Raw genomic sequence first — 19,967 nt, forward strand, 5'->3', positions numbered from 1 at the left:
AGCGTCTTAAGAGTTTGACACTCCTCTTTAGACTATGTCCCAGTTCGCTGCTAAGAAAAATTATCACGTTGTATTGCATCTATTTTGATGTAGTCCGCATCTGTGGGTTTTCATTTTTTGGAAAATTCGTCCTTCCAGATGCTCTAAACAAAGATTCAGATAAACTCGTCATCATAAAAATGTGATTCAAATGGGAGACAATGTCTTTTACCGTGTTGATACTTAGTTGCTCTCCTTCAATATCATCATCAACTCCATTGAGTTTGACGTAAGCAAGCATATCTTATGTATTACATTTGCAATATAATCTTCATTGTACTCTTCATGTGATGTCAAAACAAATAAAAGCTGATGCAGTGTGCTGATATTTCTCTTGATGTCGTATTTAATGATTCTTTTGACGTCTAATCTTGCCAAATAAAATATGCAGTTGATGTTGATGGGTAAATATTTCTCTTGAGATGCACGATTTCCTTCTCTGGTAGTGCATGATTTTTCTTTCGCAATGCATGATCTTTCTCTCGCGATGCATGGTCTTCTACGATGCATGAATATTTCATCACAATGCATGACTTTCCGCGATGCATAAATATTTTCTCGCGATGCAGGAATATCTTCTCGCGATGCATGATTCCCTGCGATGCATGAATATTAACTTGTGATGCATGATTTCTCGTGATACATGAATATTAACTCGCAATGCATGACTTTCCACGATGCATGATTTTCTGCGAGGCATGAATATCTTCCCCAATGCGTGATTTATTACGGGGCATGATGTCACATCCGTATTTACCCCCTAGACGTAACCGGCGTTGTCGCCTTTTTAAGTACTAAGACTAGCCTTTTACATAGACCCATACACACACATAATATCTATTCATATTGGGTATACATAAATACTCTGCATAGGAAGTTTACATAGCCTTCTACTTTTATTGCACACACACACACGCGCGCGCACAAATATATATATATAAATATAAATATAGAAATAGTCTGAACGATTGTCTCGTCTCATACCATCTAAACGGATATCAAAATATGGGCATAGCCTTACATCAATTCAACAAGACCAAGTATAGGCCATACGGAAGTACAATATCCAAATGACAAGGAAAGAAATGATAGAATCAATAAGCTCATAACAAAATCCACACCTAGAAGATGGCACTGCCCTCGAAAGTTGAGGACCTACCCTACTTGGATGAAAGGAAGAATCCAAGCCTTCAACAATAACGCCTTCCAAACTCTTCAACGACCGTAACCTAAAATTTTTGGGACAGGGGAAGAAAATGGGGTTAGTACCGCACATGTACTAAGAATGAGATCTTATGCGCACACACAAGCAAAACATGCAAAAAGGGACTTTTTTTCAAAACATGTCATTCTACCCCTTTTAGGGGCTTAATGCAAAGTCAAGTAAGTCCTACTAATCAACCAAACATGCCTACTATCTCAACAAATAATACTTAACCCAACACAGTTAGAATCATGATTTACTACAACCCTAACATCAATGAATAGTACCACAAGAATGAATAAGAGTTAAACATAACATAATAAGCAAAACAACTATTCACAAGTTCTTATCAAGTCAACAAGTGAAATGACCAAGCAAATCCCCATAACCTTATGACCAATGTCCAACTTTACATATCATGGCATTAAGCTTGCATTTCATTTTATCTTATCATTATAATCCAAGGCATATTCATAAATGAACTAATCAACATATAGTATCAACAATATGGCATGGTCATTATATATATATATATATATATATATATATATATATATATATATATATATATATATATATATATATACATCATATATTATCTTAACATAAACATATAAGAACCTTCTCCTAAGACTCCCCTCAAGACTAACTAGTGCAATGTCTAGGTAGAGTCCCATACCCCTACCTAGACGACTAAGCTAGATCCCTTCTCCAAATTAGAGTTGAAGTCCTTTAATTCGTTTTAACTTTTGGGAACCTCATCCCTAAATGATATAGACCACATGAGCTAGTGTGGAATCCAATGTCATAAAACCCTACACCGAAAGAAGGCAGACTACTTGCCAAGGTAGTACCAAAACGTAAAACATAGCAACTAGTGAATCCACTAGCTAGTATTCCTATGGGGGGCAACATAGTTCAAGAACTAGGAGATTTAGTTGGGACCCTCTTTATGTGACATGCATTATAGTCTCCAATCTCAAGATTAATGTAGTGCTCCTACCTTCCCTATGTGGGAAGGGACACTTCTCTATCTAGTTCACTCGGTGCTAAGCTAGAGTCCCTTTTTGAAGTGTCTTTAAGCCTTTAATTATTAATCATAACTTAATTTTGGCCATAGGGTCTACCCCATGTATAATCATCATCATCAATAGCTCAATAAGAATTGTACGAGTATAAGTTGTTTTATCACAATTCATATAATTGAGGTTAACACATTAGCATTTCATAACATATTAAGGCACATTGATAGTTTTTGCCATCCTTATAGCACATACACCTTAATATACCTCACAACATATTTAACAAATTTCAATTCAACATCGTACCACCCTATAATCCTAATATAAGACATACTCCAATGTAATATCATGGCTTAACAACAATTAATCACAATTGAAAGTAAAGATAGAGATTCTAAGACTTACTAAGTCCTTCTCATAGCTTATCATCAAGGTCTTACCATCAACCAATAACTCAACCCAACTTGGGGAGTAACATCATAACACAATTATACCCAATAGAATAACAAGGCCAATTTCATCTCTATAACACAATTCATCTTTCGATCACAACTTGAGACAAAGTACATAGGCAAATTTCACATTATAATCTAAATTACATCTCAAGAACTAGCACGATAGGTCCATAATTCATCTTAATTTAACCATAATAGCACCATAATATAGTAATCTAATCAACAACCAACTCAATTGAATGATCACAATACAATATAGATCAAGATCACTACCTAGGGTTAGGGATAGAGGATCATGTTCTTCAATTTAGACCAAACCATCAACAATTACCATAGAAAATTTGAATTACATGTTAATATACTGAATATAACCCTAAGAGTTTATTAACAACTCAATCCATAACTTGAATTTCGTAATTGAATGAAACCCATAAGAAAACTCAACTTTTTGAAATCGATTTTGAAGGAACCCTTTGAGGAAAGGATCTCAAAGGTGAATGGACCTGGTACCTTAATATTTATCAAAATTTTTATGAAGAATCCACCCTTTTCCAAACCCCAAACCCTAGTTCTTGCTAGTCTTCAATGGTGAGTTCATATAAGAGAGAAATAAGAGAGAAGGAAGAGAGTTTATTTTGAGAGTTTTCTTTAGGTAAATGAGGGTTAAGTGTATTTATAGAGGGGATTAATTAACTTAATTAGTTTCCCTTGAATCACTAACTAACCCCTAAACCAATTAATTAATTTAAATAAAAGCATTAAAAATTCATCAGTGAAATTCGACCTTCACCGACGAGACCCCAATCAACGGTCTGTCGGTGAGTCGACGGACAACCCCCACTTTGTCCTACACTTCCATCATCTCTATCAAAGACTTTGCAGGTGAGGGCTTCCTCTAATTTTTCTAAGTATGGGGTGATAATGGCCTCGACGCCCCCTCGAGCCAATGACGCCTCGTTAACCTCTTCCGTCGCGAGTAACAGTAGCTAGGTAACAAGGGCCTTCACGAATCTATCTAAGTATGCGACGACGGTGGCCTCGACGCCCCATCGATCCACGTACGGACCGTTGTCTACCCCGTTGATGCACACTGTCAGATATTGCTGCATCAACCTGCAGGGATCCTCTTCAAGGACCCTTGGTTTGTCCTTGGGGAGTTGTACCCAGACGTTTCAATTATGAAACAACTCAAACACCCATTATATTTCTTTACACCCATTATCGTACATTTCTGACTCCTAAAAGTTAGTAAAAAGGCTAAGGCACACTAACATCTCTTTGAACCAACTTCCTGGACGTCTTTGGACATTTTGGTTCTTAAACCTTCTAAATGACCTATATTTATTAAAAATGAACTTATAAACAGTGTTTAGACTTTATGACACCTATGTTAGGCTTTACCATTAGTCTTATATTTTTAAGGTGTTACACATGAATTCTTTCCGCGATGCGTGAATATTAACTCGCGATGCATGATCTTCCGCGATGAATGAATATTAATTTGAGATGCATGACTTTCTCGATGCATGTTTTTTACGAGGCACGAGGCATGAATATCTTTCCGCGTTGCGTGATTTCTTGCGGGGCATGAATATCTTCTCACGATGCGTGATTTCTTGGGGGGGGGGAAATATCTTTCCGCGATACATGATCTTTCTCTATGCATGAATATTAACTCGCGATGCATGATTTTCTGTGAGGCATGAATATCTGCTTTGGTACAAAATAATGATAGTGCTTCAAATGAGAAACATAGTGGTTTTCTGGGTGCCTTCTTGATATTGATATCGTCTCAGTTGACAATATGGCAAAATAAACCTTCGGGTAGTAATACAATCGTATCTGATATGATGATGCAAATGACATCCTTGACGAAAAGCTATAAAACGTCTTTCTCGAGATATTCATTTGATTTATTCTTGAACGTAGTTGTATCTTTGCTATAGGCTTCGTGCTATTGGTAATTGGATGAAATAATGTTGTTCACGTTCCCACGTCTTCGATATAAGAAATATAAAATAATTCCTGCATCCACAGGAAAACTATAAATTTTGGGGAGCTCTTAGCACCCTTGACTTCTCCATATTTATTTGGAGGAATTTACTGATTTCAAAGTAAACTTATAAACCTGCATTCACAGAAAAATCATTAGTTTTAAAACAAACTGATCGATTTCTTCACTTGTCTGCTCCTTGTCCTGGTATCTCCGGTTGATAATCTGATCTCCCGATCCTTGATAGACAAGACAAAAAATTTTGTGCCAATACCAATGAAACATAAAGGGAAAATTTTAAGAAAAAATAAATTTTTGCGATAAGCATTATTTTGAAAACAAAAAGGTTTACTGCCAAGTATTATGTCACTTCAGGCTTAGCAAACTTCTTTGAGTCTGATGCTTGGCGGTCTATCTGATTATTTGTTGGGGAAAGTTCAAAATCACTATTGACAACTGATAAAATCATGTTGAAATTTTGAGGTCATCCTCAAAATTTCTGTCTCAGTTAACTGTCTTGGCTTATCTTTAACTGTTGGTGGGTAAATCATAGAATTTTTGAGATACCCTCAAAAATTTTGTCCTAGTTACAGATCCCAAAGTAACTTCAGTCTTGACTTTTAGTGGAAAAATCTTCTTCTCGAGAATTTTTTAGTCTCTCTCAAAAATTCTATCCCAATTTCTATTGTAAAGTGGAAGAGAAATCTTACAAGAAATATGACCGAACCCTTGTGGCCCCTACATATCCCGTTGAGGCAGGAATCAGTTCAAACCTAGTTCACCATCAAAGGTTAACAATAATAAGGAATTTACAAATAAAACCGACCGAGTCCGACATAGGCCGCCTAAGTATCTCATTCTTGAGAATTCAGGTCGAACGTAGTTTAAATACAAAGAAATATTAAAGGGGAAAATGGGGTGACCGAGGCCGACAGAGGCCGCCAACGTATCTCATTCTTGAGAATTCAGGTCAGACGTAGTTCATTACAAAAGAGATAAAAGTTTAAGCAAAGTAAATACAAGCAAATAGAACGATTACAGGGAAATGACAGAAATACAAACTGAAGATTCACATGTAATATCTTTCGACAACATCTAAGTTGATCGGCCTCGGCCATGTGGTTCCATCCATCTCCAACAAGACCAAAGCACCTCTGGATAATACTTTACAAACCATGTAAGACCCTTGCCAATTCGGTGCAAATTGTTCTTTGTACTCATCTTGATGAGGAAAAATGCGCTTAAGGACCAACTGACTGATTTCAAAAAATTTGGCTTACTCTTTTGTGGAAAGAACGAATCATTCTCTGTCTATATAGTTGACCATGACAAACGGCAACTATTCTTTTCTCTTCAATAAAATTCAACTAGTCAATTCGCTTGCTGACCCATCAACTCAACTCAACTTCTTGTATGATTCTTAAAAATGGTATTTCAACTTCAATTGGTATGACGACTTCTGTTCCATACACTAGTAAGTACGGAGTGGCTCCAATCAACGTTCTGACAGTCGTTCGATAACCCAACAAAGAATATAGAGATATTTCATGCCAACCTCGGTGATTGTCAATCATTTTCCTCAAAATCATCTTGATGTTCTTATTGGAAGCCTCTACAGCACCATTCATTTGGGGACGATAAGCGGTTGAATTTCAGTGAGTGATTTTAAGTTGCTCACATATATCTCTCATCAAGTGACTGTTGAGATTTTCACCATTATCAGTGATGATAGATTCTGGTACTCCAAACCTGCATATCCGATTGTTGCGAACAAAATCAGCTACAATTTTCTTGGTCACCGACTTGTACGAAACTACTTCCACCCACTTGGTGAAGTAGTCGATGGCAACCAAGAAAAATCTGTGTCCGTTAGAAGCGGATAACTCTATCGAACCAAATGACATACATGCCCCAAGCTACAAATGGCCAAGGTGAACTCATAACATTGAGTTCCTGAGGCGGTGATCAGATTAAATCACTGTGCACTTGACATTTATGACATTTTTGCACAAACTTGCAACAATCGTGCTCCATAATCATCCATAAATAACCAGCTCAAAGGATCTTTCTTGCCAAAGTGATTTCATTCATTTGCGTGCCACAAACTCCGACATGTATTTGTTCAATAAGCTTCTCAGCTTTTGCAGCATCAATACATCTGAGGAGACCTAAATATGGAGTCCTCCTATAAAGGACTTCTCCACTTAGAAAGTTGAGGACCATACAGCGTATTGATTTTTTCTGTTTGGATGTGACATCTTCAGGATAAATCTCGGTCTCTAAGTACTGCTTTATATCAAAATACCATGGTGAACCGTCTGGTTCTGCTTCAACATGCGAACAATAGACCGGATGTTCTTTCAGCTCTATATCCAAAGGACTAATATACTCAGTATTCGAATGTTTAATCATTGAGGCGATGGTGGAAACATCATCAGCCAACTCATTCTTTGTTCTAGGATTGTGTTTGAACTCAATCTTGCGAAATCTCTTACACAATTTTTGTATACATTGCACACACAGTGTGATTTTGGGTTCTTTATAGTAAATTCTCCTTGAACCTAATGAATCAACAAATCTGAATCTTCAATAACCAATAGCTCGTGGACATTCACGTCAATGGTTATCTTCAAATGGAGGATACAAGATTCGTATTTAACCATGTTGTTCGCGTAACTAAATAGGACTTTAGCTGCCATAGGATAGTGCTGACTGGATTCCGACACTAAGACCGCTCCGATACCTTTTCCTTGGTGATTTTTCGCTCCATCAAAGAATAATCTCCAACCGGATATATTTCAGAAATATCTTCACACACAAATGATACTTCTTCATCATGAAAAAAAGTCTTGATCAGTTCATAGTCTTCATTAACGATATTTCTGCAAGATGACCAACCAAGGCCCGTGCTTTATCGCTTCTGTGTCACATTCACAATATCAAATTCACTCAAAAGCATCTGCCATGTGGCCAACATTCCGTTCGACATCACTTTCTGGAAATATATTTCAACATATCCATTATGGAGATGATGATATGTAGTATAAGAAGACAAAAAATGTCACAAATTCGGGGCAATTCAAGTTAAAGCACAACATGTTCTCCCCAAAAGAGTGTAACAGGACTCATACGGCGTGAACTTCTTGCTTATATAATAGATGGATCGTTCCTTCTTCCCTATTCATCATTGTTCCAAGCACGAATCCAAATGCGTTATCTGAGACAAACAAACACAGCAACAATGGACTCCCTTCTCACGGAGGAACCAATACCGATGGATTGAACAAATAATTCTTGATAGCATTAAGAGTAGTTTGATATTCTTCAGTCCACTTTGTCCAAGCGTTTTTCTTCAACAGGTTGAAGATAGGATCACACACCACAGTTGACTGAACTATGAATAGACTGATGTAATTCAATCTCCCTAAGAAACTCATCACCTCCTTCTTCGTCTTTGGAGGAGGTAACTCTTGAATTGCCTTAATCTTGGAAGGATCGAGCTCAATACCCCTTGTAATGATTATAAATCCCAACAATTCGTCGGTCGGCACCCTAAAAATATATTTAATAGTGTTTAACTTCAATTTATATTGTATCCGATCAAAGAACTTCTTCAAATGCGTCAAGTAGTCCAAACTCTCACGGGACTTGATTATGACGTCATCTACGTACACCTCAATCTCTTTATGAATTATGTCATGAAATATGGTCGACATATCCCTCATATAAGTAGCGGCAACATTTTTGAGGCTAAACAACATCACCCTGTAATGATATACCCCCCAAGGCGTAATAAAAGCTATTTTTTCTGCATCTTTTTTTTCCATCAGGATTTGATGATAACCTGCGTAACAATCTATAAATGACTCCATTTCATGTTTAGCATAGTCATCGATCAGAATGTGAATGTTCGAAAACAAAATATTATCCTTTGGGCTGGCTTTGTAGAGATCCTAGTAATCGACGGATATCCTAATCTTTCCATCTTTTTTGGCGACCGGAACAACATTGGCCAACCATGTCGGGTATTGTGTCACTTCCACCAATCAGATCCTTTATTTGAGCTTCAGTTAAATGGACACTGATTTTGACCTCTTGGACACACTCTTGGTCTCCTAGATTCACAGTTTCAGTTTCCTCCAAATTTGGTTATGCTGATTTTCAAACTGACGAAATTCCTCAGCAATATATTCCAGTACCTCATTTTCCTCTTTTTATTCTTCAGCCTCGTCATCACCTATCTCATTTTGTTCGTTCAGCTCGTGACATGACATGACATAGGCAGGTTTAAAATAAATATTACTGAAACCATAAATAGACAAAGTTAGGAAAGTAAAATATAGCAAATAAGTAAATAAACAAATTTTCAATAAAAGAGACTTTCATTCAAATAGGAAAATAATACAAACTTTGGTCATAGAAAAGGGCCATGTTGCCTTTTTAAACATCACGGGGGAATTTTAAAATTCTACCAATTAAGAAAAATGCAAAATGGTGGGTCTCGGTACTCTTCCAAACTGCCACCAATTTTCAAATTTTGCATAAACAATGTCCTTATACCAAGATGATCAGGGAATCAAAATTGGCATGGAAGTCCAATTCTACAGCTGTTCTCCAGGCTCATTATCCCAGATACCAGCTAGCTCGACATCTTCTTCTATGACAATATCGATCTCTTCAAAAATGTCGCAGATTCTTTCTGCAAGGCCATTAGTTGCGGCGTACTCTCGGACTGGAAATTATTGATACAGATATGGGATCGGCTTAGCCAATGCTTGCTCACTGCACTTCTTCATTTTTATCTCATCATCTGTGAGAATGTACCCCAAACCACATCTCGCTCCTTTGACGGGGACTGGATAAGGCTCAATAATCCCTTGGGAATTCCTTCCCAATCTGAAACCCAATTCAAATCCATTTTGCAACATCACAATGGTGATCATCTTGTACACGGAAGGCATAAGAGGTTGTGGGGCAAAGTCGACACCTGTGGCATTTACCAGCTCCACCGTGTAAAAATTGGTACCTCGCAAAACTTCATCAATAATGGGTATATTCCAGCCGGAGTGACTCCCTTCACCGTGATTAACCAGTTCTTAGTCCTTCCAAACAATCTTCATCATTTGGTGAAGAGTAGAAGGCATAGCTCCAGCCATATGGGTGAAAGGCTTTCCCAAAAGAAGGTTATAGTTGGTGTCAATGTCCAAGACCAGAAACTATGCACTGAATTTTGTCAGACTCATTTGGATGACCAGATTTACCACTCCCGACGTGTCTCTTTGTACTCCGTCAAAGGCTCTTACATTGACCTGGTTTTGTTCCAGCTTCCCCTAGTCAAACCTTAACAGCCTTAGAGTTGACAGCGGGCAAATGTTGAGACCAGAACCATCATCTACCAGGATACCGTTTATGACCCTTTCGCGGCATAAGACAGTTAGTTACATGCAAAACCTTATTGTGCTACCTTCTTTCAAAGGGCAACTCTTCGTCACAGAATCTAATCTGATGCCCTCGTATAACTTGGTTGATCATAGTCGACACATTATCGTTGCTTGTGCCCACGCGCACATACACATCATCAAGGCATGTCTATGCAATTGGGAGCTCATCATCAGGGCCCACACATAAATTTGGGCTGGAGTTTTCTCCAAATGCTTAACAATCGAATAATCCTTTGGCTGCATCTTCCTCCAGAATTCTTCAACTTCAGCTTCTCTTATTGGCCTCTTTCCTTAATCCTTCTTGTGTCCTCCAGCTAACTCTTTGGGAGTATAACACCTCCTAGATCGGGTCATACCCTGAGCGGCTGCGGTTTCAATCATGAACTTCGGCCTAGCAGGAGCTTCAATTAGCACCAAGGCAACAACCTTTGCGGGTGTCAAGATCCGAACTCCTTTTTCTCTTTAACGCTCAACGAAGCCACAACCCTCTCTATCATATTGGTGCCTCCATGATTCGGCAAAGGATTGGTGTTGACATTGGGCGCGGTTGTTTGAAGAGAAACCACTTCTTGGTCGTCAGATCTTAAATCTTGTGTTTGAGGTTGATACAGTCCTCAGTATCATGTCCAACACTGTTGAAGTGATACGCACACCTTTAATCGGGTGGTAGTTTGGAACTAGTATCCGCCGGCTTGGGCCCCACCGGGTGAATGTATCCAATTCCACCCAGTCTCTCGTACAACTTTGCTCGGCTTTCAGCGAGCGCGATACAGTTTCTGGGGGGCTTCTTCTCAAATCTGGGTCGAGGGAGATCATAGGTACCTTGTTGGGGAGGAGGCATCTGTTGATAATTTCGAGTATTTGGACGGGGAGTTTGTCTTCTTGAATATGGATTTATTTGGTAATTTAGTGATGGAGATTGTAATTCGTGAGGGCATTTTGGTATAATGGAGCTTGGACTTGATATATAGTGGGGGTGCTCTGTAGTTTGACTGCACATTGACACAGTTAGGAGCAATATTTTCGTAAATGGTGAATGGAATCTTGATAATGTGGAGGAGGTTTTTGGTAAACATGAGATGAATTTTGGTAATTTGGAGGGGGACATTTGGGTATGTGGAGGTAGCATTCTGGTAGACAAGAGGAGGAGTATTTGGACAACTAGCTTGCGTGTAGCAAGACTGGTAAGAATTCTAGGAAGGTCGAGGACGACCTTGGTAGGATGATGATCTTCTATGGCCTTCCTCCCCTCGTAACAGATAACAGAAACGTCATCTATTTTCTTCTTCAACAAAATCGATGATCCGGGCGACGCAATAACACGGGCAATCTTCCCAGTTTTCAACCCATCTTTGATTGTCTCACCAACCTTGACTATCTCAGCAAATTTTTCTCCTATTAGCAATATGATTCTGTCTTAGTATTCGGGCTCTTGAACCTACACGAATACTTCAACTATCTCTTTCTCGGACATAGGAGGCCTTATTCTAGCCGCTTATTTTCTCCACATGTATGCAAACTCTGTAGCTTTCAGTTGAATTTTGCTTCATCTTTTTCAGAGAGTAGCGATCGGGAACAATTTCCACGTTATAAGAAAATTGATTGATAAACTACTTGGCTAGAGCATTCCAACTGGGCCATTGTCTGGTTTCATGGGAAGTGAACCATTCGAGAGCCTCCCTGCATAGACTTTGGCTAAAGAGCCGCATCAACAAAGCTTCATCTCTACCAACCCTGACAAGTTGGTCGCAGTAGGCTTTCAGATGGGCCATAGGATTTCCTACACCTTTGAAAGTATCAAATTTTGGAATCTTGAACCCTTCTGGTAGGTCTAGATTCGGATAAATGCACAAATCCTCATAGTTCATACCAGCAACTTCAGGGATGCATTAGAACTCCTTCACTTATTTTACTTTATATTCACATTTGCCTCTTCTTTTTCCCTCCACTATCTTTCCTGCTCCTCGTAATGGTCTAGCTCAAAACCGTGCACATCGTGCTTAGTTGGGACGGGGATCTGGAAAGTTATTTTTTAGGTATGGGTGGACCTGCGGAAGGACTTTGGACATTCTGGGTAGTTTAATAGTTTTGCGGATAGGTTTGGGGATTAGTATTTTGGTTTTGGTGGTGGTGAGGAGTTTGGGGGTGGAATGAGTTTTGGTTTTGATTCTTTTTTTGCGGTGGTGGAGCGGTTTTATGGTGGGTATTTTGAGGATGAGGTGGTATTTGGGAATGGTTGTTTTTAGGAGGTGGTGGAGTCAGGTAGGAGGCGATGGCATACTGAGGATTTTGGGTATTCAAATCAATGACGGAGGGATTTTGAGTAGGAGTAGATGACATATTTTGAGCTGGATTCATGTTCGAAGAAGGGAAGTAGAGAGGAGGTCTCCCATCAGTAGCAACGTTGACACTAAAACCTGGTGGAGGCAGATCCTGTCTCCTTTGCATTTCCACTCTCATTTCAGCAATCTGCTGCATTAACTGCATAATCAATTTGTTTTGATCTGCTATGGTGGGTTGAGCCACCATAACATCAGTGAGACTGATTTTTTTGTAGTTGTCTCCCATTACCGTTTTTCCCTTGTTTAAATTTTTGTCGGGAAAGGAATATGCAGGACCTTTGGATCAAGTGAAGTATGGATGATCAGCCATTTTAATCGACACATGCCAGTTTCAAATTACCTAAGATGGAAAACCACTCAAAGACAGATTTGTCAGTTTATGTTCAGAATACAAAATGCAGGATATCACATAGAGAGAAGATAAACACACAAAGTTGTTTTGTTTGAGGACATCTTGACCCACGAGTAAAGGGAAATTATCTTTTTAACAATAGGAGTTTGCTTGTTTTAGTTTGACACTATCTCAGAAAGGTTAGATCACGTTGAGTCAAGTTCTTCTTGCAGCTGTTCTTTAGCGTCCGTTGATCTGGTCTTCGTATCTTCTTGTAATATGAAAGGGGGAGAATGAAAATTTTAAATGATAGGGGTCGGGCCTTGGAAGGCTTTCTACGTATCTCGCAAGTAGAATTCAGTCCCTACGTAGTTCGAATAAAGGAAATACTTGTTCTTCATTCATTCATTCATTACGATTACAAGGAAATTGAAAAACAACAAAGCTTTTAAAAGATAAACGGTGTCCCCATCTCATTCGTTCTTTTTCTTGTTGTAGAATCAGCCACGAGGAATAGACTCGACTTGAATCGTTCCTATGCTGACAAGATATTCAACATTGTGGCGGAAGGCAAGACACTTTTCAACGCAGTGGTCTGTGGCATTGTGATAGGGGCAATATTTTTGAACTTCGAACCAAAGGGAATACAACACGTCCACGTCCTTGTAGAAAGGGGTGAAGACTCCATTTCGAACCAATTCTGAATAGACCTCCAATATCGTTTTCTTTAAAGGCGTGAATGAGAAACAATAGAATATATTCCTCTCATTGAGTGGTATGTCTAGCTGTGGTTCATCACATGCAATGATGACTCCATCACCCCAACTGTTCACAGTATTGTCCATATCGAGCAAATGACGGACCGCATTCTTAAGCTCTATGCACTCCTCTATCGTATGCCCTTTCTTGTTAGGATGACACTCACAAGTCTTGCGGGTGTCCGCTGATCCCACCTGGGAAGATACTCTTTCGACGGGCCTCAACATACACATAGATTGATAATGCTCGAAAATGAGGGCGCACAAAATGGCTTCCATTCTTGTTCGGCGTTCTTGTGGATATGCTTCGAGAGTTATTTTCTGGTCCCCTTCTGCCATACGTTCTTCGAGAGAAGGTTTGCAAGCGACCGCTTCCTCATAACTTTCTTCAATGTTCTCCAATTCGGGGTTCTCAGGAGGAAACAATAGATCATAGCGGCGCTTTCCGTGCTGCTTTCGTATGTCGACCATCTCTTCTTCGGTTGGTTCAGTATGTATATTCTTTCCTTTGTCCATAACTGTGATCTCACCTTTCATGAGAGGTTAGAGTAGTGTTTTATGATCTGGAGAAAGGATTTTGCTTTTGTTTGAGAAACTCAAGACTCAAGGAATCTGGTCGGACATTTTGTAATAGTGACTTGTGTGCATATTTTTCAGAAATTTCTGGAAAGGAGTGGGTTAACGATGCCCTCATTCAAAACAGCATATCACATAAACAGTTAAAAACACATATATCGCATTCTAATCATGCATGTGGCCTTTTGTGCCAAGGGCAGGCCTAGCGATCTGAAGGATGTATTGCATCATTTAAAACAAATTGTTGCACCCCCAAAATAAACTTTACAAATAATCATAGCATTCGTTACAGAGTTTAATCAACACGGGGGTACATTTTGGGGAAGGGGAATACATTGCAAATACAAATAGAAAACAATCCCACGCAAGGGAATTAGAAAGTTGAAGATCCTGCTCCTCTGGCATTTTCTACCTCTCACGAATGATGTACTTGCTTGTTACCATGTACGGCTCGGCACACACAGCTTTGGAAGACGGTGGCATAGATCGAAGAGTATTGATCTGCTCGTCCAGGGTGGTATCTAGACACATCAAATAAGTCCTCGCATTGGTTAACTCTTGTGACATGACAACGAAGACCCTCTGGCTTTCAAATTCTCTGAAGTGGTACTCTTGCTCTCATTATCGAAATTCATGTTCCCTTTGGTCCCATTCCTGCTGAAAATGATATGCGTGAATTTGAATCCTCATTTGGACATCTTCAATTTCTCGACCCACGCGTGGTGTCAGGTTCACAACACCACGCAAATCATCCTGAAACCATGTTTTGTATTCATCAACATACCCGGCTTCATACCTGTTTTCAGCAATACTTACTTTCAGGTTGACGCGCCCAGCCCATTTTTGGAGGATGGTTTTGGCGAAAGGTATTTTAATACACCCGTTGTAATCAATGACAAAAGAGTTGGTATCCCCTTGGACCGGTGTGGTTTGTGTTCTACCTAATTGTCGCATCAACCTAGCTGGATTGTGTGGTCGCATTCCTCTAATGCTGGAAAGGACCATAAAAGGACGCTTGGCCCCACGAGCTTCGATCTTCTGTGACATAAAGTTTTGGACTCGTGCATCCCTTATGGTGTGAATTGGGAACCCACAGATGCTTATATAAAACTCATTATTGTCAAGGGAACTCGTTTGGCTTGGTTTGGACAACTCTTGTTGTTGGGTGCCGTTTTTTTTACACAGATGTTCTTTCATCACCACTGAAGCACAATGTTGCACCCTTGGAAAAATTGGAATCTATTCTTACACAAACTCAGAGATCGATAGATGTCAGCCAAAATAATTGGGGCCAAACTGTAGTGTTTCTTTGCTTCTTCTCCTTTACCAATTCCTCTGAAGATGGCGTCAACTACCATCACTACCCGAGTATCGATCACTTTTTCTTCATCCTGAGGGAACACCATTGTTCCTAAAAGGCATACAGAGAACGTGATAGTCAGAGTTTGTCTCCAAGTATTGTGATTATAGAACTCGTTTGGAAATAATTTGAAATAGCTTTCGTGCCCCCACCTTTCGAAAAATCTCATTAGTGGTATATTTTGAGCATCCAGCAGTCCGCGTTCACTAACAGTAACATGTCTTTCAGTTTTGCACTAGTCGGTCTATCTGGTAGAAGGATGTGATGATCTGGATATTTTATCCTCTTGCCACATGTTCCGATGGAGTCTAAACAATCCTTTATCTCCTCTATTTTTGGGTATATTTCGACGTCTCCAAATTGAAAAACCATTCTTTTAGCATCCCAAAACCTAGTAATTACCTCGATTAACGTGGGCCAAACCTTGAAGTCTATTATCGAAGGTAGGTGACCCAAGTGAATCAAGATTTCTCTCTTTTGACAGTCTTTGAGGTTGTTCCACCATACGCGAAGAATGTCTGGTGTCTCGGTGACCATTTTGAAACTGAGGAACTGATTTGACGTCTACAAAAACATAGAACTAGTCAGTTGCCACCCCCCAGGACACAACAATCCGTAAAACATGCAAACATCCTTCAAATAGCACATAAATATGATCGTCCTAGCGTGCTGTGGGCTCTTTGGACTCAGGGCGGTCTTTCTAATGGGCTCAACACTCCTTGGGTGTTGGGTCATCTTAGGCCAATACGCTAATTTTGGGATTTGGTTTCACTCTATCTTAGTTTGACTAGGAGTAGGGTTTTATTTATAAATAAAATAGAATTAAAACAAATAATCGTATTCTAGATATGCACGACAGACATTACATGACAAGGTGATATAAACTGAATGGGTTATTCAATATTAGCGATAACGCATAATGAGAATATATGAGATAACAAATAAAAAGTAAAGAAATAAAAATCATAAGCATGACAAAAACAAAACAAACATTGTATATCTCACATCGAGATTAAAAAAACGAGCTTGCCTAAAGACATTAATCATTGTTAACTCAAACAAACACAGTTTAAGGCAATTGTTTATGGAGACCGGAGATAATCAGCCAAAGGCAAAGGACGGAGGGAGAGAGTGATGGCATGAAGGAAAAACGAGATCCGGAAGCCTGAGTCATTTAATCACCAAATATCCAAGCAACTCCACCCTTAGACAAGATCTTTACTAAATAGAAGGGGTAATTAATTATTCTAAATGATGTAAATAATAAGAAAAATTAGCTATTGCCCAGCATGTGACTCCTTTAAGAATAAAAAAAAATCAATTATAATCATGAAAGTTACTACCCATAAAGCAAATCTAAAAACGTAATAATAATAATAGCAAAGCACCGATTCATGCATCTATTAAAATAATCTCCCATTACATGGATTTTAACTCCTCAAAAGGTTAATCGAAACAAATGACATAAGCTAGATCACAATAGATAACTTTACACTGAAATCTATGCTCATAATATGTCAAAACTTATTTAAGAAAATATGAGGGTCATGGGTCTCATAATATGTCAAAACTTATTTAAGAAAATATGAGGGTCATGGGTCTCATAAATAGTCATGAGAAAGATAAATAACTACTTAATGTATCAATCAAAAGAAACAAGCATATGATCAAACTAGTAGCAAGTTAGAATTAAATCCAGCACTTTCAACTTCAAACAAAGCTAAAAAAATGAAGTAAGAAAAACCAACTATACGACTCAAAACGGAACAAAGTGGCAAAAAATAAAATCAAGTTTGAAAGGCAACAGTGAAGGCTGCGACCAAAGGAGCACAAAAGAGGGCATCAACAGAGATTTGAAAAATGAGCAGAAAGAAACTAAATGACTAAGTTGAATGTAGCACTGCATCATACATACTTAAGCAAATTGGTCAATTTGAGGACTTAGACGTAAAAGGAAACTACCAAAAATTTTAATCTAATCCTAAAGTCAGAGTGTCGAATGACCAAAATAGAGGATGAGCAGAGACGAATGACAGCTTGCGGGCGTGCATTTGAAAACACAGACTCCAAATTCATGTTTATACCCCTCAGAAGAAAACTAAACACGCTAAGCTAATTCGAATGTAAGCGATAAAATAATGCACGCAACCTGTACGCTTTAGCACATTAGAACAAACCAAATAATAGACTCGAATGCTAACAACGCACAAAAAAAAACTAACAAGATAAACTAATTCTATTCAAGACTACTACTTGAGGATTTGTTATATTAGAAGGCAGCTAAAACAAACTGTGAAAACTCATTTGCCTCCTTAAGATACATGACAACGAAAGAGGACCCCTATTTTGACTAGTATGGACGGAATAAAACAAAATGATTAGCAAATAAACAATCAAAAAGTCAGAAGAGTACCACTCAACCAAGAAAACTCGGGAAGAAATATGAACAACAGAACAAAAACAGGTTAAAACAAGCAATAAGACCAAATCTTTGAAAAACGAAATAAATATAGGCTTCGGGAAGACTGTGAAGAATAGAAAACTCAGGCTAACCAACTAGCGCGTACGAATATAAACTTCATAAGAATCCATTTTACACTCCATACAGTTGACACACCAACTTATCTAATCATTTGGCTATCATATAATCAATAATGCACCAAAAGGATGATGGCAGTCGAGAGAGAAAGAGAACCAGTGAATCAATCGAAACAACCACAACTTTAAAAACCATATTTACAAAAAAAAGGTTGAAATAGAAGCGGAGTTTACATTTTTAAACGCAGCGAGTTGGGACGAGACAAACAGAGGGGCAGCGACTACTGATTATTTTGAGAAATTTCGATGGACAAAGAAATAAATGAGTGGCTCGATAAAAATCTGAAAATCTCAAAACATTCTCTTCTGAAAGACCCACTCTCAAATATCTATAGTTTCTACCTCACTGTACCTCTATTCAAAATTCAAAAAGAAATTTCTACCCTTTTTTCCGATGTCTTCTTCTGAATTTTTAACTCACCCACAAAAATCGTCCAACCACTCCAAAAAAAAAAAAGTCCCCAATTCTGTGAAGGAAATAGAATATATATCGGAGGGATCTAGGATTTCAAAACTTATTGGGGGGAAGAGAGGGCAATTTTCGGATGAGGGAAGGCCCAAATTCAAAATTTGAAAACCAAAACTTTCACTAATTCAGGCCAGCACCTTTTCCTGCGAAATCGCTCCTATTCCAAAAGGGGAAGGGAGAAGGGACGCTTAGGATGTATCGTGCGTCCTTGAAATACCACGCGGCACCATCTCCCACCTGCAAGGATGAGCAGACTCTACTGCTTGGGTAGAAATTTGCCAGCCACTGCTCCGCTGTACGAACCGAAAGGAGAAGAAGATGCTGGACGGTAGTTGATCACGTGCCATTAGCTCTGCTGCTTCACGCTTGAAGGAGATGAAGAAGCACACAGGAAAGGTCGAGTACTGGAATTTGGGGCTGCTGCGAGTGGAGTTGGGAACGTTTCTGGGAGTGCTTTCATTATTCCAGATTCTTCATTGTAAATGGGAAATTAGGTTGAACGGGTTGCCTGATTTGGGACGGACTGGACGGGTGAAGGAAATCAAAAAAAAGAGGGGTATGGGCCTGGGTCACTGGGAAAAGAAAGGTGGGTTGATTTGAGCTGGGAATAAAAATGGAATGGGATGCCTAGAGGAAAAATTTTAATTAACAAATGATCTGAAATTTGCTTCTAGAAGGGTTGAATGTATTTTGATTAATAAAATGAATTAGCATAAATTAATTTAATGAACTTTGTACACTTAACTAAATAAAATAATTAGTTTGGATATAAACTAAATAATGTCACTAACTCAAAATTATGCTAGATCGAATTAATAAAATGATTACTAAAATTATCATCCTTTTGAGACGATTTCGAATATTCACAAAAATATAATAACTATATACAAAATTATGTGAAACATATTTATCATTTAAGGATTACAGAATGACTAAAATTCACCCAAAATAGACTTGCAAATATATTTTAATTTTATAAAACTAAATATTTTAAGTCGTTTTGAAAATTAAGAAGCTCAGTGATTAATCTATGTTCCTGAGGTCTGAAATTGGGTGTCAATAGTGACTTAATTGCTAATTTATTCATCTATTCTCCTAGCTAGTTAAAAATGCTATAAAAATTAATATTGTCTGTCAATCATCTATCGTGACTCAATTACATGAAATAGAAAATCTCATAATAACTCAAAAGTATAATTGGAAAGAATTTTTGTTAGAGTTTTAAACCACACACAAAACTAGGTAAGAAACAATATGAACAAACACTTGATAAAAATAATCTCTGTATTATTGATCTTTGTACCAAACGACCCCTTAAGGTGTAAACTTGCTTGACATCAACAAATATTATTGTCTATTCAATTTTGATCCCTTTTGAC

At 38.4% G+C, this 19,967-nt stretch overlaps 1 long non-coding RNA gene across 1 annotated transcript; it reads right to left on the reverse strand.

Moving 5' to 3' along the window:
* Positions 1-14,402: 14,402 nt before the first annotated feature.
* Positions 14,403-19,162, reverse strand: LOC104646450 (uncharacterized). The gene is made up of 3 exons (XR_011220930.1): positions 18,294-19,162; positions 15,674-16,085; positions 14,403-15,572 (listed from the first exon to the last, which is right to left on the reverse strand). It is a non-coding gene; the product is annotated as an uncharacterized lncRNA (long non-coding RNA).
* Positions 19,163-19,967: the final 805 nt, after the last annotated feature.

Source organism: Solanum lycopersicum, chromosome 1, assembly GCF_036512215.1.
Source record: "Solanum lycopersicum chromosome 1, SLM_r2.1".
In the NCBI taxonomy this organism is placed as follows: Eukaryota; Viridiplantae; Streptophyta; class Magnoliopsida; order Solanales; family Solanaceae; genus Solanum; species Solanum lycopersicum.